The sequence below is a fragment of the Mustela putorius genome, unplaced genomic scaffold, assembly GCF_011764305.1.
Source record: "Mustela putorius furo isolate JIRA1106 unplaced genomic scaffold, ASM1176430v1.1 tig00000095_pilon_pilon_pilon, whole genome shotgun sequence".
Classification (NCBI taxonomy): domain Eukaryota; kingdom Metazoa; phylum Chordata; class Mammalia; order Carnivora; family Mustelidae; genus Mustela; species Mustela putorius.
In genome coordinates, this window is record NW_025421280.1 from 34,226,235 (window position 1) to 34,249,146 (window position 22,912).

Genomic DNA, 22,912 nt, shown 5'->3' on the forward strand with positions numbered 1-22,912 from the left:
ATGTCTTCATTGAACTATATGAAATATTTGGAAATTTATTTGTCAATGTAAAAGCGTTTAAAAAAAAGATTTTATTTATTTGACACAGAGAGAGAGCATAGGCAGCGGAAGCAGCAGGGAGAGGGAGAAGCAAGGTCCCCACTGAGCAGGGAACCCAATGCAGGGCTCAATCCCATGACATGACCTGAGCCGAAGACAGACACTTAGCCGACTTAGCCACCCAGGCGCCCCTGTAAGTGTGTGTGTGTGTGTGTGTGTGTATTTGTTTTTTTTTTTTTTTTTTTTGAGAGAGAGAGCGTGTGCACATCAGCTGGGGCAGGTACCGAGGGAGAGAATCTTTGAAGCAGACTCCCTGTTGAGTACAGAGTCCCATGCAGAGTTGAGTCTCATGACCCATGAGATCTTGACCTGAGCTGAAAACAAGAGTTGGACACTCAACTGATGGAGCCACCCAGGTGCCCTCACAATGTAAGAGCATTTTATAATGTTTTTAGATACTGCTTTCTAGTGTATTTGCAAGTGAGTCATAAATGAAGCTCTTTATGGTATTTGATTATAGGAAAATTCTGGCTTTTTATGGCAAGTGGTATTTAGTCATCTCAGTATTCCTGTCCCTTATAAATAGAATCCAGGTTATCTCCAGGCACATAATTAAAAAAAAAAATCATTCCTACTTCTCAGATTTCCTTGGATTTATGAGAAAACTATAATTCATAGTCCTGGCTAATAAGAAGTAGGCAGAACTCATCAGTGTGGATTCTGGGAAAACCGTTAAAAAGGGGACAGTCTCCAATGGCTTTTTCTCTTCAAGGATTGTTCTTACACATTGTGTACTGTGAGGATAAAAACTACAGACCAATTGGGTATGGCTGAGAAACAGAGAGATGCTTCTGTTGGTAGTATTGTACCAGTCACTGGACTGCTTATATACAGACTTCTTGGTACATAAAAAAAGCTTACTAGGCTGAGCACTTGTATTTCAGAATCATCAATGTATAGATGGCACTTAAAGCCATTCAGTTAGATAATTTCATCTGAGGATTGGCAAGCCCTGGGATTGTGGCAGTTGGAGTCACATAGGAGGTAATGAGTGAATTGAAAAGTAGTGGCCCATAAAATAGGAATAGAATTAAGACTGATGTCCATGAATCCAAGGCAAGGAGCAGTGACTGATTGGCTCTACCAAATGCTGATTTGGGTGAGTTGAATGAGGTTGGGATTTAATCATAAAAGTTACTGCGGACCTTTTAAAAAAGCCGGCTTTATAGAACAGGGTGTGCCAAGGTTGTCTTGGTATAGATTTCTGAGAAAATAGTATATACTTTGTCTATCCTATTCTACTGTACCCATTCTATCCTAAATATAGATACTTCTCTTATACCCTCAAAATCTATACCTTAATATTCTAGCTTTACATTGTGTTATTAGTTTACTACTGCTGCTCTAACAAACTACCAAACAATGTCAGAAGACAACTAAAACTTTACTATCTTAAAAGCTTTGGAGTTCAGAACTCTGAAATGGATTTCAGGGAACTAAAATCAAGATGTTAATAGGACTGTATTCCTTCCCGGGGCTCTAGGGGTGAATCTGTTCCTTTTCCCAGTTTCTAGATGCCCTTCTGCTTTCCTTTTTTCCTGGATCTTTTTTCCTTCTTAAAGACCAGCAATGTCAGTCCTCTTACTACCATCTCCCTGGCTCTTCTGCTTTATCTCCTCCTACTACCTTTTTTTTTTTTTTTAAGATTTTATTTATTTATTTGAGAGAGCACAGAGGAAGAATGAGAGGGAGAAGCAGACTCCCTGCTGAGCAGAGAGCCCAATGCGGGGCTCCATCCCAAGACCCTGAGGTCATGAGCTGAAGGCAGATGCTTAACTGACAGAGCCACCAAGACCCCCACCTCCTTTTTTTTTTTTTTAAAGTGAACTGAAAAGAAATTTAAAAAATAAATAATTTTTTTTTGTTTTTTAAAAATAAATTATTTATTTTCAGAAAAACAGTATTCATTATTTTTTCACCACACCCAGTGCTCCATGCAATCCGTGCCCTCCATAATACCCACCACCTGGTACCCCAACCTCCCACCCCCCCAGCCACTTCAAACCCCTCAGATTGTTTTTCGGAGTCCATAGTCTCTCATGGTTCACTTCCCCTTCCAATTTCTCCCAACTCCATTCTCCTCTCTAACACCCCTTGTCCTCCATGATATTTGTTATGCTCCACAAATAAGTGAGACCATATGATAATTGACTCTCTCTGCTTGACTTATTTCACTCAGCATAATCTCTTCCAGTCCCATCCATGTTGCTACAAAAGTTGGGTATTCATCCTTTCTGATGGAGGCATAATACTCCATAGTGTATATGGACCACATCTTCCTTATCCATTCGTGCGTTGAAGGGCATCTTGGTTCTTTCCACAGTTTGGTGACCGTGGCCATTGCTGCTATAAACATTGGGGTACAGGTGGCCCTTCTTTTCACAACATCTGTATCTTTGGGGTAAATACCCAGGAGTGCAATGGCAGGGTCATAGGGAATTTCTATTTTTAATTTCTTGAGCAATCTCCACACTGTTCTCCAAAGAGGTTGCACCAACTTGCATTCCCACCAACAGTGTAAGAGGGTACCCCTTTCTCCACATCCTCTCTAACACATGTTGTTTCCTGTTTTGTTAATTTTGGCCATTCTAACTGGTGAGGTGAAGGCAGATGCTTAACTTACAGAGCCACCAAGACCCCCACCTCCTTTTTTTAAAAAAAAGTGAACTGAAAAGAAATTTAAAAATAAATAAAAAATTTTTTAAAAAAGCGAACTCTATTCCCAATGTGGGGCTTGAACTCAAAACCCTAAGATCAAGAATTGTATGCTGTCCTGACTGAGCCAGCCAGGTACCCCACCTCTACTACATTATTTTAATGCTGTTCTGTGATTTTTTCCCCCCATTCTGCTAAAAGAAATATTTGAGAGAGAGCATGAATGGAGGAGAGGCAGAAGGAGAGGAAGAGGGACAAGTAGACTTTCTGCTGAGTGCAGAGCCCAACATGGAGCTTGGTCCCAGGACCTGAGATCACCATCTGAGGCAAAGTCAGATGCTTAAATGACTGAGCCACCCAGGTGTCCCTTTTTTCCCCACCCTTGGATTTTATAATTCTAGCATACATACAGAAAATAGTGTGAAAGTGCCTACGTGTTGCTAATAAACTACAAGCTAGTGTGTCCACAGGTATCCATCCTCCAGATACAGAAATGGAAGGTTACCAAACTACCCATGTGAATCTCTTCCATCTTGCATCATCACCCTCCATCCAAGAGGAAAAACCATTGTGTTTGGACATTAGCTTAACCACTGTACTAATCATGCTTTTAATTTTTTGTGTATTATATTGCTTTAACATCTTTGGGTTCTTGCTGCCTCGAGAGACTGCCCCTCCCAGCACTAGGCTGTTGTTATTGTTTTTGACCTAAATTATTTAATAGGTAAGAATTTTACAAACATTACTATATTAGCAGTAACAGTGGGGCTGGATAATATTGTGCCCTCTCTGTGCTGCCTGGTGAGGACCGCAAATAATGTGGTGGAACTTGTGACCCTTTCCAAGGCCGTAGTTCTTGGTAGCCTGCAGAAGTCAGCCTTCCCATTTCCCTGTGCTTGTGGACTGGTTTAGTGAACTAGGTGTCAGGATTTCTTCTGATTGCTTTATGGAATGGCTCAATTAGCATAACCTCACAGAATTTGTATGCGCAATCTTCACCAGCCCAATAAGAATTCAAGACTCTCAGAGCCCCAGTGGCGTCCAGCTTGTTCCTCTACAACAGACTGAAGATGTTGGGTAAACTTTAGCTGGTTAACACCATGATGGAAAGGCTTGCCATAGGCTGCACCCTTAGGAACTGGATATCTGCAGCCACTACACCACACACATGAAGCCAATATATGACATAAACTTGCTTGGCCTTGTACCCCAGTCTGCATGCTTTATGGGGCTGGGTTGGGTGGAGGGCCCTGTGAAGTGCACAGGGCTGGGGGCTCTGCCAGCAGCTCACCCTGAGAAGAAGGAGCATTATTATATTGGACTGCTTCCTCCTCCATAGCTCCTGGATGTACTGGTAAGTGCCCCTCTTGGCTTGCCTTTCAGGGGATGGCTGCCTCCAGACAAAGGCAGGACAAGCTAATTTTTATTTTAAAGACAGTAAATAACTTCTTTGGAAGCTTACATATGATTCATATGCAAACCAATCACTCCAGAGCCCATAGTCCAACCACCTCCTTTATCTTAACTCTCATACAATCCAGTATTTCTCCTGCCCTAAATCAACCTAGGGCTAGGTAGCAGACAACTGTGATCCTGAGCCCACTGGAATTATTCAAACTATACAATATTTATCTTTACCTTGCTCTGCCTTGCCTTTCCTGAAGAAACCCCAACACAGCTCTGACCTGTGCTTTTCCCTCATTCCTGTTTTCTGTCTCCTGACTGACCTGATGCTTCCCTATTGATCCTGCATTACCTGGTGTGCCCCCTTCTCTTGGAACTGTTAATAAACTTTCAGTGGCATTAACCTATATGTGTTATCATCTGGTTACCTTTATAATTTAGGACCCTAGCACAAATCCGTTGGCACAAGTGACTCCGTTTGGTGTGTGTGGGGGGATGCCTCTGGACTGCTCTTGACTTACTATCTATGTCAAAAAGCAAGTTCTGCCTGAGGGTACTGGCTACTGGTGCACTTGAACTTTAACCATTACTGCCTTGTGCAGTGTTTGCATGTTCTGTGGTTTTCCAATCTAAATTGTGGTAAGAGATTGACCCCACTTTCTTGTTATATATAGTTACTATGATTGGGTGTACGAGAGGTCCCCAATCAACATTTTATTAACAAAGTGTCCTACGGGATGAGAAGTCGTGGAAGCATCTAGGGATAATTGGCATATACTAAAAGGGGCATGGTGAAGGTTTCCTGAAAAGTGGGAAGCACAGAATGGTTATCCTCAAGACTACTGTGAGGGTGCTGAGACTGATCCACTGGCCTGCCAACACTATTAGAGCATACCAAGGGCCACAGTGGAGGGCTTAGGAGACACGAATTGAGTCCCAGGTGCTGTTCCTTCTTTGTGAGAAATCTACTTTGATGGACAAATAAGTCTGGGGTGAATTGTGTTCCACTGACAGGCCATTAAAAGCTGTCATTGAATGTTCTTTGGGAATTGTGACCTTTGGGAAACACTCATCCGTTTGATTTGAAATTTGAACAGGCCCCTCTCATTCTTCAGTAGTTAGGCGGAGGTGGTCCAACCTATGAATAATCCTTGCTTCCAAAAATTTAAATACTGCTTTAAGGGGAAATCCCTGTGTTGATACTTGCTTTGTACTTTGTTCTCTGACCTAGTGGGTTAAAGAAGATCCCATCCATGGAAACTAGTCGCTCAGTGTGTAATGAAAAAGAAAAGAAGGAAGGAATATTTTTGTTTTTGCTTCCCTAAGACCCCTTTGAGGAGGTTTCTCAGCTCATATGAAGTTGTTAGTTTCCTCGTCAGTGTATTTGGGCATTCTTTTTTTTTTTTTTTTTAAATTTTATTTATTTACTTAGGAGAGAGAGAGTGAGGGAGCATGAGAAGGGGGAGGGTCAGAGGGAGAAGCGGACTCCCTGCTGAGCAGGGAGCCCAATGCGGAACTCGATCCCAGGACTCCAGGATCATGACCTGAGCTGAAGACAGTCGCTTAACCAACTGAGCCACCCAGGTGCCCCATATTTGGGCATTCTTGAATGCCGCTGCCTATCAGCATGTTAAAAGCATCCTCCTAAAAATCAAATTATCACAAAATCAGGATCTGCCATTATATTACTCTTGGATTTAAACCACAGCCCCTCTAAATTTGATAGGGATATCCTAGAAAGAGAAGTGGATGCTCATAGGAGGGGCCACTTGGGACTACCAGGAGCTTATCAGGTAAATCCTTCTTCTTCTTCTTCTTTTTTTTTTTTTAAGGGAAAAAATCCAGGTCAGACAGGAGACTAAATCAATTTTTAAAAAGTAAGGGCTGTAGCTTTTTTTGGGAAGCACAAAAAGAGAACAGCCCCCCAAAAGAGAACTTTAAATTTTGGTCACCCAGGAAATGCCAGGTATAGATGCCATAGTGCTAATGTTACATTATTTGCTGATCTTATTTTTTTTAATTTATTTTTTTAAAGATTTAATTAATTTATTTGAAAGACAGAGATCACAAGTAGGCAGAGAGGCAGGCAGAGAGAGAGGAGGAAGCAGGCTCCCCACCAAGCAGAGAGCCTGATGTGGGACTCGATCCCAAGACCCTGGGATCATGACCTGAGCTGAAGGCAGAGGCTTTAACCCACTGAGCCACCCAGGCACCCCTATTTGCTGATTTTAAAACAAGAAAGCTATAGATGCAGGGAGAGAAAATAAAAGATAGCTAAATAAAAAACATGTATACATAATTTTTTTAAAAAGATTTTATTTATTTGACAGAGAACACAAGTAGGCAGAGAGGCAGGCAGAGAGAGAGAGAGAGAGAAGCAGGCTCTGCACTGAGCAGAGAGCCTGATGCGGGGCTCGATCCCAGGACCCTGGGATCATGACCTGGGCTGAAGGCAGAGGCTTTAACCCGCTGAGCCAACCAGGCACCCCCATAATTTTTTAATATAAAATTGAAATTATATCATTTAAGTCCCATAATTAGATCCAATTAGAATTCCAAAATTTTTATGTTAAAATTTCATATCCTAAAAACTTAGATAACTAAACATGTAATAATCATGTGTACAACAACTATGCGATAACATTTATATGCTAAAAAAAGTTATGAAAGAAAAAGATAAAAGGGGCATTAATTGGCTTTTGTGCCTCTTCAACATAACTTCTACATTAATATTTGCTAAAATGTACTAATTGAAAAAGCTTCACAGACTTCATACTATGTCTCAAATATAGTTATACCTGGGGATCACACCATATTTAAACATGATATCCGCTATAATTTTTAAAAAGTAATTGAAACTAGGGGTGCCTGGGTGGTTCAGTTGGTTTGAGCATATGACATTTGATCTCAGGGTTGTGAGTTCAAGCTCTGCATTGAGCCTACTTAGAAAAAGTAATTAAGGGTACCTGGGTGGCTCAGTTGGTTGGGCGACTGCCTTTGGCTCAGGTCATGATCCTGGAGTCCTGGAATCGAGTCCTGCATTGGGCTCCCTGCTCAGAGGGGAGTCTGCTTCTCCCTCTGACCCTCCCCACCTCATGCTCTCTCTCTCTCATTCTCTCGCAAATAAATAAAATCTTTTAAAAAAGTAATTAAAAATAAAATAGAGAATAAATATGTATGCCTTTCTTTAACTGTAGCCTTACCTAAATTTCCTATAGTCCTGGGATGCCTGGGTAGCTCAGTCACTTAAGCATCTGCCTTTGGCTCAGATCATGATCCCGGGGTCCTGGGATTCAGTTGCACATTGGGTTCCCTGCTCAGTGGGGAGCCTGCTTCTCCCTCTCCCTCTGCTGCTCTCCCTGCTTGTGTTCTCTTGTTCTCCCTGTCAAATAAATAAAATCTTTTAAAAATAACGAATTCCCATAATCCTAGTATACCTGTTGCCCTAAGATATATCATCTTGAGTATATGTATGACAACAATTATACATTTAAGTGAAGGTAATTTGTTGGCACACGTTTTCTTGATAAACCCCTATGAATCCCTTGTTAAAATAATTATTATGGCCCAATGTAAGTTAAAACAGGGCCACCAAGGATTAAAACTTATTATATAAACCCCATTAGTAAAGTGGAGATCATTTCCATTGGTTCAAAGTTAAATAACACAGTTTTGACTTTTGACCTTTTTTCTTTTTTGAAAGAGTCCGATTGTGCTTCTGAGTCAGGGGAGGGGCAGTGGGAGAGGGAGAATCTTCAGCAGGCGCTATGACCCACAGAAGCAAATGTGGAGCTCAATCTCGTGATCCCAAGATCATGACCTGAGCCAAATCAAGAGTTGGATGTTTAACCAACTGAGCCACCCAGGGTGCCCCCAATTATGCCATTTCTTAAGGCTGAAAATAAGTACATAAAAGGTAAATAAATTCAACCATCCATCCATCTATCCCTTGGCTACCTGGGGAACCCTCTGGGATTAACTGAGTAAACAGCAATGGGTGTTCAAAAACTAAATGAATTGCACTACTAACCTACGTGATGGAGCACAGTGGAATGTTGCTAATAAAAATAGGACCCCAGGAAACATCACACTTGGTCAAATTTCAGGCAGTCAGTCATTTTTGGCTCTGACTGCCCTGGCCAATGAATGCCCCCATCTTCATGGTTATTATGAACTGCTGGGCCATCATCTAAAAATTATCCCCTTCAGTGTCAATAGCTCTGGGAATCTCTTGCCTCACACATACCCAAATTACATATTTCTGATATATATACTGAGGCCACAATACATGGTTTTGTCAGGACACTCCTTATTCCCTTTGAAGTTATTGACATTACTAATAGTAACCAAGGAACACATTTGATTTCTCAAAATACATAATTTTGTGCTCTTGGAGAAGGCATTCACTAAAACTTATATGTACCTGATGGGTCCCAGATGGCCAGTTTAATTGGGAGATGCAAAGATCTGTTCCTTGCGTTGTGCCATTCCTATTTTTCTTTTTATACTCAGTAAGTTGTGGGAGATCCATTTAAATTTTTGTATCATGATTTTTTAAATTTTTGGTTCTCCAAAAATACTTGGTCTACTTTTGATTAGACATTTGCTGAACCGAATCATTTTTAGAAATGTATTTTTTGCATTGGACATTCCAATCCAAGACCAAGATGATTCTCCCTGTTTATTTAAGTCTTCTTCAAAGAGGTTCAATATTTTAAAATTTTCTCCCCACAAAAGCTCTGCAAGATATTAGATTCATTCTTAAGTACTTAAAAATTTCTTACCATAATTTTATTACACATATATCTTATGTATTTTAATTTAAATTTCCTGATTGTCAGTATACAATATGTAGGTGGTTTTCGTATATCAAAATTTATCCAGCAGCCTTGTTAAATTTTATCTAAAATTCTGATATTTATTTAATCTTTTGGGGTTTTCACATAAGCAATCCTATCATTTAAAATAATGACAGTTTTATTTTTCTGTTTCAATCTTTAGAACATTTGTATCTTTTTCTTGCTTTCCTGAATAAATAAAATCTCTAGTAAAATAATGACTAGCAGTTGTAAAATAAGCATACCTTTTGTTAATATCAATGGGCTACATATTGCATCTTTACCATTTGCTTTATTGGTGTTGTAAATTTGATAAGGTTAAAGTTTTTTCCTACCTTTCATAGTTTAGGAAGGCTTTCTCATAAGTGCCACTGAGTTTATTATGTGCTTTTCTGATTGCTCTGAAATGGTGAATTTCTTCCATGATCTAATTCAAGTCCTTAGAACTGAATATTTGAATGACTAAATGAATAAAAGGACTCTTTTTAAAAAATGTGGTGAATTCATTGAATTTCCAATGTTATAGTAACCTTGTTATTCTAGGAAAACAAAACTTGGACATAAAAAATTGCCTTTTAAATTTTCTGAATGTATTCTATATACTGATATTTTAAAGATTTTATTTATTTATTTGACAGAGAGAGACAGAGAGGGAACACAACCAGGGGGAGGGACAGAGGAAGAGGGAGATGTAGGCTTTTTGCTGAGCCGGGAGCCTCATGTGGGGCTCAATCCCAGGGTCCTGGAATCATGACCTGAGAGGAAGGCAGATTCTTAACTGACTGAGCCAACCAGGTGCCCTACATACTGGTATTTTATTTTTATTTATTAAAGATTTTATTTATTTACTTGACAGACAGAGATCACAAGTAGGCAGAGCGGCAGGCAGAGACAGAGAGAGGGGGAAGCAGGCTCCCCCCTGAGCAGAGAGCCTGACATGGGGCTCAATCCCAGGACCCCGGGATCATGACCTGAGCTGAAGGCAGAGACTTAACCCACTGAGCCACCCAGGTGCCCCTTTTTGTTTATTTTTTAAAAAAGATTTTATTTATCTATTTGACAGAGAAACAGTGATAGAGGGAATGCAAGCAGGGGGAGTGGGAGAGGGAGAATCAGGCTCCCTCCAGAGCAGGGAGCCCCATGGGATGCTGGGCTCCATACCAGGACCCTGGGATCATGCTTCAGCTGAAGGCAGATGCTTAACGACTGAGCCACCCAGGCGCCCCTATACTGGTATTTTAGATATTTAATAAATATGTTTGATTAACATTAGCCTGTAACATTCTTTTCTTACTGTATTTTCCCCTGTTTCCTTGTGTGAAGATAAGAGTATTTCCTCTCCTTTTAAAAAATTTTATTTAAATAATCTCTGCACCCCACGTGGGGTTCAAACTCACTACCTCGAGATCAAGAGTTGTATGCTCAGGGCGCCTGGATGGCTCAGTGGGTTAAAGTCTCTGCCTTTGGCTCAGGTCGTGATCCCAGAGTCCTGGGATCAAGCCCCACATCGGGATCTCTGCTTTGTGGGGAGCCTGCTTCCTCCTCTCTCTCTGCATGCTTGCCTACCTGTGATCTCTGTCAAATAAATAAATAAAATCTTAAAAAAAAAAAAGAGTTGTATGCTCTTCCAACTGAGCCAGCCAGGTCTCCCCTCCTTTTTAAAAAAAAATTAATTTTTTCAGTGTTTCAAGATTCATTGTTTATGCACCACACCCAGTGCTCCATGCAATACGTGCCCTCCTTCATACCCACCACCTGGCTCACCCAACCTCCCACCTCCCTCCCCTACAAAACCCTCAGTTGGTTTCTCAGAGTCCACAGTCTCTCATGGTTCATTTCCCCCTCTGGTTTCCCCCAACTCACTTTTCCTTTCCTTCTCCTAATGTCCTCCATGTTATTCCTTATGCTGCACAAGTAAGTGAAATCATACAATAATTGACTTTCTCTGCTTGATTTATTTCACTCAGCATAATCTCTTTCAGACCTGTCCATGTTGATACAAAAGTTGCCCCCCTCCTTTTTTTTTTAAATTAAATTATTTATTTTCAGAAAAACAGTATTCATTATTTTTTCACCACACCCAGTGCTCCATGCAATCCGTGCCCTCTATAATACCCACCACCTGGTAACCCAACCTCCCCCCCCCCACTTCAAACCCCTCAGTTGTTTTTCAGAGTCCATAGTCTCTCATGATTCACCTCCCCTTCCAATTTACCCCAACCCCCTTCTCCTCTCTAACACCCCTTGTCCTCCATGATATTTGTTATGCTCCACAAATAAGTGAAACCATATGATAGTTGACTCTCTCTGCTTGACTTATTTCACTCAGCATCATCTCTTCCAGTCCCGTCCATGTTGCTACAAAAGTTGGGTATTCATCCTTTCTGATGGAGGCATAATACTCCATAGTGTATATGGACTGCCCCCTCCTTTTGATAAACTTTAAAAGTATTTCCTATGATAAGAATGGTTTCTTTTATATAAGGAAAAATTCACCCTTTACATTATTTGCATCTATATTAGTTGTCATTAGTTATTGCATTTTGTTTTCCTTTTTTGGAATGATTTTAAAGCAAGCATCAAATAGTTTTATGTTTTTTAAGACTGCTGAGGTTTCCAAATTCATTTTAAGTCAGTTTAGGCAAGTTGGGTTTTCCCAGGCATTTTTCTATTTCAAATTTAGCATCAAAATTCATAATATTTTCTTATAATTTGTTATTTGTGGATTTTGTAAATACTGCCATCTGTTTCTACATTCTCTCTAGTCTATCCATTAGAGTCCGTAGCATTTTAGTCACAATTGATTTATATTTGATCATTCCAACATTCCTGCCATCTCTGAATCTAATTTTAATGCTTGTACAATCTCTTCCAAATTATTTTTCCCTTCTACTGTTTTATATAATTATATTATAATTAACTAGGTTAAAAAAAACTGCTGTAAATAAGACTTGAGCTATGTGATGATGGTAAGGTTTGGTGGAAAGGGAAGCATTGTACAGACCTATGAGCAGATCTCATTCTTTTAGTGACCCTTTACCTCTGAACTGTGGATTTCACACATGCTCCTGCTTTTCTCTCTTTGGTGGGATAGGATTGCTAGAGTTGGCTGGAGGTGTTTTCCTTCTCCTGCTCGCATGTGGAGCCCATCTGGGATAGAGTTGTGTATATCCCTTCCTGCAGGTGAGTTAGGTTCCCATAAATTCCCAGCAGGTCAGGCTCTGGTTAAATAGTTTGTCCTGAGGGAAGACCTTGTTAAGGTTAGAATGCTCTGGCATTTTTCAACATGGTTCCTTTTACCTTCATCTTTCCAGAAGTCTGAGGAGATTTTTCTCGTTTTCGTGGTGGAACCTGTTTGAGCTCCTACAGGCACACATCCTGCAAATGTGTGGGGCCTCTTGGTTACTGGGTTCCCCTGGACTTTTTATGTCAGACTTGCCCATGCCGGCCTCCATCAGTTTGTCAATTGCAGTTCGTCAATCTCTCTCTTGGTACTTGTTGCCGCAGAGGTTTGTGGGTACTGGTTTCTATCTAGAGTGTTGTGATTCTCTGTAATTGCTTGTCATTCTCTCCAATTTTGTAGGTGCTATTTGCCCTGAAATGTCTGTTTCTCTGCTGGGTTAAGAAGAATTGTTGATTCTTCAGGTTGCTCAGCTTTTAATTCCTTGTTGGAACAGAGTGACCACTTCCAGTTTCTTACAGAACATCCTGGGAATTGGCATTCTCTCATTTACTTTTTAAAATGCGAAATGGGGGGCCCCTGGGTGGCTCAGTGGGTTAAGACTCTGCCTTACAGCTCAGGTCATGATCCCAGGGTCCTGGGATTGAGCCCCGCATCAGGCTCTCTGCTCAATGGGGAGCCTGCTCCACCCCCCCACCCCGCCGCCTGCTGCTCCGCTTACTTGTGATCTCTCTCCCTCCCTCCGTCAAATAAATAAAATCTTAAAAAAAAATACAGAATGAGTGTTAAGTTTTCAAAAAAATTTATTTATTTATTTATTTGTCAGAGAGTGCAAAAAGAGGGGGAACAGTAGGCAGAAGGAGAAGCAGACTCCCCCATGAGCAGGGAGTCTGATATGGGACTCGATCCCAGCACCCTGGGATCATGACCCAAGCCGAAGGCAGATGCTCAATTGACTGAGCCACCGAGATATCTCTAAAATGAGAAATGAGGGGCACCTGGGTGGCTCAGTGGTTAAAGCCTCTGCCTTCGTCTCATGTCATGATCCCAGGGTTCTGGGATCAGCCCCACATCGGGCTCTCTGCTCAGGGGGGAGCCTGCTTCCTCCCCTGTCTCTCTGCCTGCCTCTCTGCCTCCTTGTGATCTCTGTCAAATGAATAAATAAAATCTTTGAAAAAAAAATGAGAAATGAGTGTTAAATTTTATCAGATGATTTTTTTCACCTTCCCTTGCAATAATTCAGTTTTCTTTCTACTCTATTAACCGTGTTGAGACAATATCTGACTATAAGCCACTCTTGCAATCCTGGAATAAACCTGGTTATAGAGCATTATTCGTTTGTGTCCTAGATAGATTAGTTTTGCTAATATCTTATTTAGAATGTTTGCATACAAATATATGTTCTCTTAAAATGTCATTGAGTATGGCTCATTTAATTTTACTAATTGCCGCTCAGTATTCTAGTGTTCTTGAACAAGTGCATTGTTGTGTCAGTCTTAGCCTATTGATAACGATGCTCTCAGCTAGAAATGCCTAGGGGCACTTACCTGGGCCTGTACACTTGTTGGGAGCCCTGCATCATTCCCCCAGGTGAATTCAATGTTGTAGTTGGACCAGCCCTTGTGGTTCTTAGTATGATTGCAAGGTGTACTTCAGCAACAACCATCAGGGAATTTTCAAAAAAGAAAACAACCCCCCCCCCAACACAAGGTCATAGATGGTAAAGGCATTCCCAGGGATACATACCCAGGTGGGTCAAGGGAAGGGGGGAGGGAGAGTATGAGCCTGTGTGCATACCCCTGGGACTCTGTCTGTATTGGGTCAAGGGTGGGGTGTCTAGGTCATGGATTGACTACCCACAACACCCCCTTTGAATTCACTTTTTTAAAGATTTTATTTATTTGACAGAGATCACAAATAGGCAGAGAGGCAGGCAGAGAGAGGGGGTGGGGGAAGCTGGCTGCCTGCTGAGCAGAGAGCCCCATGTGGGGCTCTCAGGACCCTGAGATCATGACCTGAGCTGAAGGCAGAGGCTTAACCCACTGAGCCACCCAGATGCCCCTTGAATTCACTCTTTATCGGTGAATTTAAAACGTAACAAGAGAGTCACTCAAGTCGTCAGTTCTCTCGATCACCCAGGGCTTTCTGAAAGGGGAACTTCATAGGTGAGATAGCTTGGGTGTTAGTTGAGCAGGGGGCAATGTTTATTCAAGATGGATCTTTTTTTCTTTTCTTTTCTTTTTTTTTTGAGAGGGAGGGAGGGAGAGAGAGAGAGAGAGAGAGAGAAAGTGAGAGAGCATGGAGGTGGAGGGAGGGACAGTGCAGAGCCTCAGTTTCACAACCCTGTGGATCATGATCTGAGCCAAAATCAAGTCAGAAGCCTAACCAACTGAGCCACCCAGTTGCCCCCAGATGGATGTCTTTGAATTAGTTGTCTCAGCATTCAAAAACTCAATGTTATTAACTTTAAAAATAGACACTATTTTACCATCCAAAGATGAGTTTATTTTGGAATAAAAGAGAACTGTCATCCAGGACAAACAATCTGCAGCAAAACTGAAGGCAAGTCTGGGGAATAAAGGAGAGGCACTTTTTAAAAGGAGAAAATAGTGAAGTTTGTAAGGTTATTATGACCCCCAAATCCCTGCAGTAAACTGGGAACTTGAAGAGTGGTGGCTTTTCATCGGGGTAGCTGTTTTTTGGGGGATGAGGAAAGCATTTCTTCCTTCTGCTGGAGTAGAAGAATAGTGTCCATATGCAATAGTATCCTGTTGGGTCTGCAACTGACCATGAGTGGTATTGTTACTGGACTCAGGTCCTTGAACTCAGCAATGGTAGAAAAAAGGCGGGACCCAAAGTGTACAAACAGGCATGGATTTATTGGGGCAATGGCTGGAGCTCAAGGGAGACTGAGTCATAGCTAGAGTGTCCAACTGGCTCTCTGAACAAAGGCCCAATAAAGTTTTAAAGGACTCGAGGTGGGAGAGGAGGGATGTCTAAGCATGTAGGGGTGGGGAAATACAGGAAATTGGATGCACAGGCACAACTGACAGAAAATGCTTCTTCATACATGGCATGTTTCTTTTACATATTAAGTCTCCATCTCTGGGTGTGATTTATAGCATTATAACGAGGGAAGAAGTCTGTGAGTGGTCAAATTTGGTGTCTGTCTTGAACTAGTCTGAATCAGTCTGGGCTTGCTTCTTGGTCTCTGCTATGCTCTGCAAGAAAAGGGATAACAGCCAGCAAAAAGTGCCCAGGGTATCTAGGGGCTTGTTCTCAAGTTCTCTGTCTCAGTAGGGTGTGAGAACTCTCCATGCTGAAGCCTCCTGACTCCTTTTTGGTGACATTTCCTGTTACTAATTTTCACAATCTCAAGCACTTACAATTAAAAAAATGTACTGTCATGGGAGCACCTGAGTGGCTCCATTGTTTAAGAATCTAATTCTTGGTTTAGGTTCAGGTCATGATCTCAGTGTGGGGAGAATGAACCCCACTTTGGGGAGTGGAGTCTGCTTGGAATTCTCTCTCCCTCTGCTCCGTCCCCTGATCAATCTCTCTCTCTCTCTGTCTGTCTCTCAAATAATAAATAAATCTTTAAAACAAAAACAAAACCTTACTGTCACATATTATACCACAGTAGTGTCACACAGCCCCTGAAGCCATGTTTCTCATGTAATGTCTAGTTTGGGATTATATTCTGGACATTTTAAATATTATGTTATGACACTCTGGGTCTTAAAATCCTGTAGAGAATACAGGTATTTTTCTTTTACAGGTAACTGGCCAACTTGGGTTCAGCTCACCAGTTTCACTGAGCATTCTGTGGGTTGTGGTTTCAATGTGAATTTTCACAATGTGTGCAGTTTTATTTGTGTCTCTACCTAGAAGCCAGTCTACTTAGAGGGTCATCTATTTTATATTCCAGTTCTTGAGGTCAATGATGTATCTCACTGCTACCACAAGATCTCTTAAAGGTTGGAGATAAATATATGTGGAAAACAAAACACTGATATTTAGCTCTCTCACTTAGCACTGAAAGGCTGCCTACCTACTGCTTGTGCCAAGACCAAAGGGCATCTTCTGGAATAATCTCTGTTGTTGCTGATACCTACTTTGATCAATGCAGTTGATTTTCAACTGCATTGAGTCTGGAACAGTTTATCCCAGAGGGGGATAAACTGGTAAATTTGCTGCCTGTTCACATGGTGGCTCATTCTGTTAACTGTCTGTCTGCCTTGGGCTCAGGTCATGATCCTTGGTCCTAGGATCAAGCCCTGCATTGGGTTCCCTGCTCATGAAGGAGCCTGCTTCCCTCTCTTCCATCTGTTCATACTCTCTCTCAAATAAATCTTTTTTCTTCAAATATTTTATTTATTTATTTGACAGAGATCGCAAGTAGGCAGAGAGGCAGGCAGAGAGAGAGAGGGGGAAGCAGGCTCTCGACTGAGCAGAGAGCCCCATGTGGGGCTCGATCCCAGGACCCTGGGATCATGACCTGAGCTGAAGGCAGAGGCTAAACCTACTGAACCACCCAGGGGCCCCTCTCAAATAAATATTAACAGAATAAATTTGCTGAAGCAGGGAAAGACAATTATCATATGGTTTTACTCATATGTGGAACATAAGGAAAAGCACAGAGGACCATAGGAGGAGGGAGGGAAAACTGAATGGGAAGAAATCAGAGGGAGACAAACCATGAGAGACTCTGGACTCCAGGAAAGAAACAGGGTTTCAGAAGTGGGGATGGGGTGTGAGGGGATGGGGTTGGTGGGTGGTGGGCATTAAAGAGGGCATGTGTTGTGATGAGCACTGGGTGTTATATGCAACTAATGAATTGTTGAATATCAATATATCAAAAACTAATGATGTACTATATGTTGGCTAACTGAACATGATAAAAAAAATTTGCTGGTTATTTAGTGATGCACTGAAATCTGGTCTTTTTCATCAGTCTACCTGCAAATATATATATTTTTGATTCCTCAAATAGCTGCTCCAGGCATTGTGTCCAAACTTTATACCTTCATTCAGGGGGGGCAGTGTAGATAAATTGTGCTTATTTCATGTTTTCCAAAACCAGTACTAATTTTGCCTGGTTTGATATTTTTCTTACACATGAACCAATGTAGTATGCATTCTTTAATGCCTGGTTTCTTTTACAACAATGTGTTTGTGAAATTCATCCATGTCATTGCATGTACTTGTGTAGTAGGCAGAATTTTGAGATGGTCCTTATGACACCTACCCTCTTATATGCCTTTGTTTAATCTCCTTCAATTGTGTGTAGGTGGGATATACAACTTCCTTCTAATCAAGAGAATGGCAGAAGTGAGGAGCTATCACTCTTGTATTAGTAGACAAAATATATAAAGACGTTTGTACACATGAAGTCCATAATCAGTTGCATGTAGGCTAATCAAAAGGGAGTGTATATTGGAGATAGTCTGACCTAATCAAGTGGGCTCCTTCAAAAAGGAACTACAGATCAGAGATTCAAAGCCTCTAACTCTCCCTTCCTCTCTCTGTTGCTGGCTTTGATTTAAAAATCCATCAGGAATTCTGCAGCCACAATAAATTAATTCTGCCAACAACTGGAGGGAAACTGGAAGCACGTCCTTTACTATTTGAGCCTCCAGATAAGAATGCAGCTTGGCCCATACCTGGTGTCTGCCTTGTGAAACCCTGAACAGAGACCAGGTTAAGCCATGCCAACACTTCTGCCCTACAGATACTGTGAAGTAATAAACGAGTATTGTTTTAAGCCACTAAAGAATAGGAAGAATAGAAAACTAATACACTCATATAAACCATCACTTTTTTTTTGTAGTGCTGTGTTCCATGAAATAAATGTACCAAATTTATTCTTCCTTTTTTCTGTTGAGGCAAGTTTGGATTTTTTTACACTTAAAGGTATATGTTTTATTTTTTCAAATTTGATTGAGATATACTTGACATACAGCACTGTATAAGTTTAAGCTATACAGCTATGATTTGACTTACATATATAGTGAAATTAATTCCACAATAAGTTTAGTTAACATCCATCATCTCCTATAGATACAAAAGATTAAAAAAAAGAAAATGTTTTCCCTTGGGATGAGAACTTAGGATTTACTCTTAACAAATATACCAGTGTTAAATACACTCCCACTTTATTTTTGCTTTTGTTGCCTTTGCTTTTTGAGTCCATGTCCAAAAAATTATTGCTAAGAGTGAGGTCAAGGAACTTAACAGCAATATTTTCTTCGAGAAAATAATAAGCTCAAGTCTTTAATCCATTTTGAGTTAATTTGTGTGTATGGTATAAGACAGTGGTCCAGTTTTCCCAACATCATTTATTGAAGAGACTGTCCTTTCCCCATTGTATATTATTAAGTCTATTGTCATAAATTAACTTACAAAAATGTGTGTTTATTTCTAGATTCTCTATTAGGTTCCACTGATATGTGCATTTTTTAAAATAAGATTTAATTTATTGGGACGCCTGGGTGGCTCAGTTGGTTAAGCCGCTGCCTTCGGCTCAGGTCATGATCCCAGCATCCTGGGATCGAGTCCCACATCGGGCTCCTTGCTCAGCGGGGAGCCTTCTTCTCGGTCTGCCTCTGCCTGCCACTCTGTCTGCCTGTGCTCACTCTGATAAATAAATAAATAAAATCTTTAAAAAATAATAATAATAAAAATTAAAATAAATAAATAAATAGATTTTATTTATTTATTTAGCAGATAGAGATCACAAGTAGGCAGAGAGGCAGGCAGAGAGAGGGGGAAGCAGGCTCCCCGCTAAGCAGAGAGCCCAATGCGGGGCTCGATCCCAGGACTCCGGGATTATGACCTGAGCTGAAGGCAGAGGCTTTAACCCACTGAGCCACCCAGGCACCCCTCAAATAAATAAAATCTTAAAAAAAATTTTAAATTCATAGGATTTGCAGATAGCAACAGTTTTTCTTCTTTTCAAGTTTAGATGACTTTGGATTCTTTGCCTTGCCTTGATGCTCTAGCTAGGACTTCCAGGACTATATTGAATAGGAGTGGTGAGAGTGGGTACACTTGTTCAGAATCTTAGAGGAAAGCCTTGTTCTCTGTTGAGTCTAATGCTAGCTGTGGATTTGTCATGTACGGCCTTTATGATCACATATGTATGTTCCTTTCGCACCCAATCTTTCAAGGCTTTTTAAAATAATAAAATGTTGTATTTCCTCAAATGCTTTTTCTACATTAAGATGCTGTTTCATTTTATTAATGTGATGTTACATTTATTAATTTGTGTATACTGAACCATCCTTGCACCTCGGGTTGGGGATCACCAAACTGGTCATAGTGTATAATCCTTGTAATGTATTTTGAACTTGGTTTGCTAATATTTTGTAGAGAATTTTTGTATCTATATTCATCATGGTATTGATGAATTTTCTTGCAGTGTCCTTATCTGGCTTTGGCTATCAGGGTAATGCTAGTAGATACCTTGTAAAATGCATTTTGAAGTATTCCCTCATCTTAAATTTTTCTTGAAAGAGTTTGAGAAGGATTGGCATCAATTCTTTTCAAGTGTTGGTAGAATTAGCTAATAAAGCCATATAGTCCTGGGGTTTTGCGTTTTAGGAGGTTTGTGATTACTGATTCAATCTCCTTATCAGTAATTGGTCTGTTCAGGTATTCTATTTCTTCATGATTCAATCTTGGTAGATTTCTTTTTTTTTTTAAGATTTTATTTATTTATTTGATAGAGACACAGTGAGAGAGGGAACACAAGCTGGGGTAGTAGGAGAGGAAGAAGCAGACTCCCCATGGAGCAGGGAGCCCAATGTGAGGCTCAATCCCAGGATCTTGGGATCATGACCTGAGCTGATGGCAGACGCTTAATGACTGAGCCACCCAGGCACCCCAGTAGATTTGTTTCTAAGATTATTATATCTCTTAGGTATCCAATTTTTTTTTGGCATATAAGTGTTCATAGTAGCCTCTTGTCCTTTGTATCCATTATAATGTCTGCTTTATCATTTATAAATCTATTGGTTTGGGTCCTCTTTTTTCATTGGCTAGTGCAGCAAAATGATTTGTCAACTATATTTATTGTTTGACAGAATGAACACTTACTTTTAATCTTTTCTATTGTTTCGCTTTTTCTATTTCCATTTCTGCTCTAAGCCTTATTATTTCTTTCCTTCTGCTAACTTTGGGCTCAGTTTTTGTTCTTTTTCTAGTTCCTAAAGCGTTGTTTGGTTGCCTATTTGAGAACTTATTTCGTAATATAATCTTTTGTTGTTAGGAACATCCTTTAGAACTATCTTTTTGCTGCATCCTATAAGTTTTTATATGCTGTGTTTCCATTTTTGTCTTGAGATACTATTTTGTTTCCTCCTTACTTAATTCACTGGTTATTCAGTACAGTGTTTAATTTTGAAGACTTTTTGACTTTCTAGTTTTCTTTCTAGTTTGATTTTTGTTTACATGGCACTGTGGTCAGAGAAGATTCTAGGTATGATTTCAGTCTGAATTTGCTAGGATTTTTTGTAGCCTAACATACGGTCTTATATAATATTCCAGGTATGCTTAAGTAAAATTTGTATTCTATTGTCAGGTAGAATGTTCTGTATAGGTCAGGTGCATTGGGTCTATGGGTTTGTTAAAATTTGCTGTTTCCATATTGATTGGATTATCTACCATTGTTGAGACTGGGAGTATTAAAGTTCTGCAATATAAATACATTTCTGCTTTTAGCTCTGTCAGTTTTTGCTTTGTATATTTTGATGCTTTCATGTTGGATGCATAAATATTTACAACAGTTATATCTTCTTGGATGATTAACCCCTTTATCATTATGTAACAACCTTTAAAGTTCTCTTCTTACCATTTTTAGGCTCAAGTATATTGTCTGCTATAAGTGTAGTTACCTGTTTTTTTTTTTCTTCTTTCTTTTTGGTTACCATTTCCTGAATATCTTTTTCTATCCCTTCACCATTAGTCTATGTGTATCTTATATGAAGCATATTGCCAGATCTTGTTGTCTTAGCCATTTAGCCATTCTATATTTTTTGATTGGAGAATTTAATCCATTTGTAAAGTTATTATTGATAGTTAAAGACTAACTACTGCCATTTTGTTCATTGTATTCTGGCTGTTTTGACCCTTTATTCCTTGTTTTTATCCTGTTGTTGGGTTTTCTCTGATGTCTTTCAGTATCAATTTCTGACTTCTCTCTTCCTGCCCCTCCTCAGCTCACATATTTAATCAAAGAATTTTGGCAGCTGTATCTTTCCCTCCGTGCTCTCCCCTAGAAGTAGAGCGCTGCTCTATCAGTGCAGAAGCAGTGTCACTGAATAGGAGTTTTAGTCCCATTCGCAGAGGGCACCCTCCTTCGGGCTGTGGTTCGGTTCACGGTCTATGTGGTGCATTAGGGCCCGGCTTGCGGGGGTTGTCATTTCTTCACACCATGCCCAGTCCGATCACAGGACTTCCCCGGGGATGTCGGTTTGGCCTGGGCTTTCTGATAAATGGGGCTCTGAAGGCCAACAGTCAAGACTCCGGATTCAAAGCCGTGCACTGTGCCCAGGATGGCTGTTGAGCGCCGAGGCCCAGGTCAAGCCCAAAAGGGAAAGTCGGCGACCCTGGCCCGCACAGCCTGGTTTTAGGGGTTAGCACTGGGGCCCCTCTGGTTACCTGGCAGTGACCCTGGGCATTCCCAGAAGCTGCAGCGCAGCTCCTCAGTGAAGGTGTTTCTAAAGTGGGCAGTGTGGCAACCTAGGGAGCACGCGGGCCCAGCCACGAGGGCTCGAAGACGCCGGGCTGCATCCTGGCCGCGCAGCTGGGCCTGCATCTGTGCAAACCCCGTGAGCTGTGCCACACATGGGATGGGCTTAGACTCGGACAGATGCTCCACCAGCTGCGGGCGGTGCTGCAGGATGGCCAGGAGCCACGGAAGAACCATCCTCTGGGCTACCTGGAACCTGGAGCACGCCGCTCTCAATTTCTGACTTCTCTGTCAACGTGGGGCTCAAACTTAAGGAGCCTGAGATCAAGAGTCACAGGTCCTACTGACTGAGCCAGCCAGGGACCTCTATCATGAATTTTTACTACAGATTTTTTTTTTTTAATTTCCATGTGGTTACTATGAAGCTTACATAAAATATCTTTAAATTTTAACACCCTTTAAAAACTGGTAACAACTTCAGTGGCATTCCTAAATTTTATACTTTTACTCTCCCTCTCACATTTCAGGTTAATGATGTTACAGCTTACATTATTTTTTCAACATATTTTGTGTATAGAATAACAAATTATTATAATTATGGGTATTTTTACTATATTTTCTAACTTAAAATTGGAGTTATAAGTGAATCTTTAATCATCACGTTACAGAATCCAACTTTGAGCTTATATTTACCGTTACCAGTGAGTTTTACACTATCTTATGTTTTTATGATGTTAATCAGTGTTCTTTTACATCTACTCAAAGAACTCCTGTTAGTATTTCTTGTAAGGCAGGTGTAGTGGTAATGAATTCCCACAGCTTTTGATTGGTCGTAAGAGTCTTTGTCCTTCAGAAAAGGAGAGAGATTTGCCAGGTATAGAAGTCTTGTTTGACATTTTAATTCTCTTAATGTTTTTCTTTCAATATTTTGAATTTATCATTCCATTCACTCCTGGCCTAAAAATTTTCTATTGGAAAATCCACCCATCATTTTATGGGAGTTCCTTTGTATGTAAATTAGATCTTTTCTCTTGCCACTTTCAA

At 40.6% G+C, this 22,912-nt stretch overlaps 1 pseudogene; it reads right to left on the reverse strand.

Moving 5' to 3' along the window:
* Positions 1-3,103: 3,103 nt before the first annotated feature.
* On the reverse strand, positions 3,104-22,105 carry LOC101688964 (annotated as a pseudogene).
* Between the last annotated feature and the right edge of the window lie 807 nt (positions 22,106-22,912).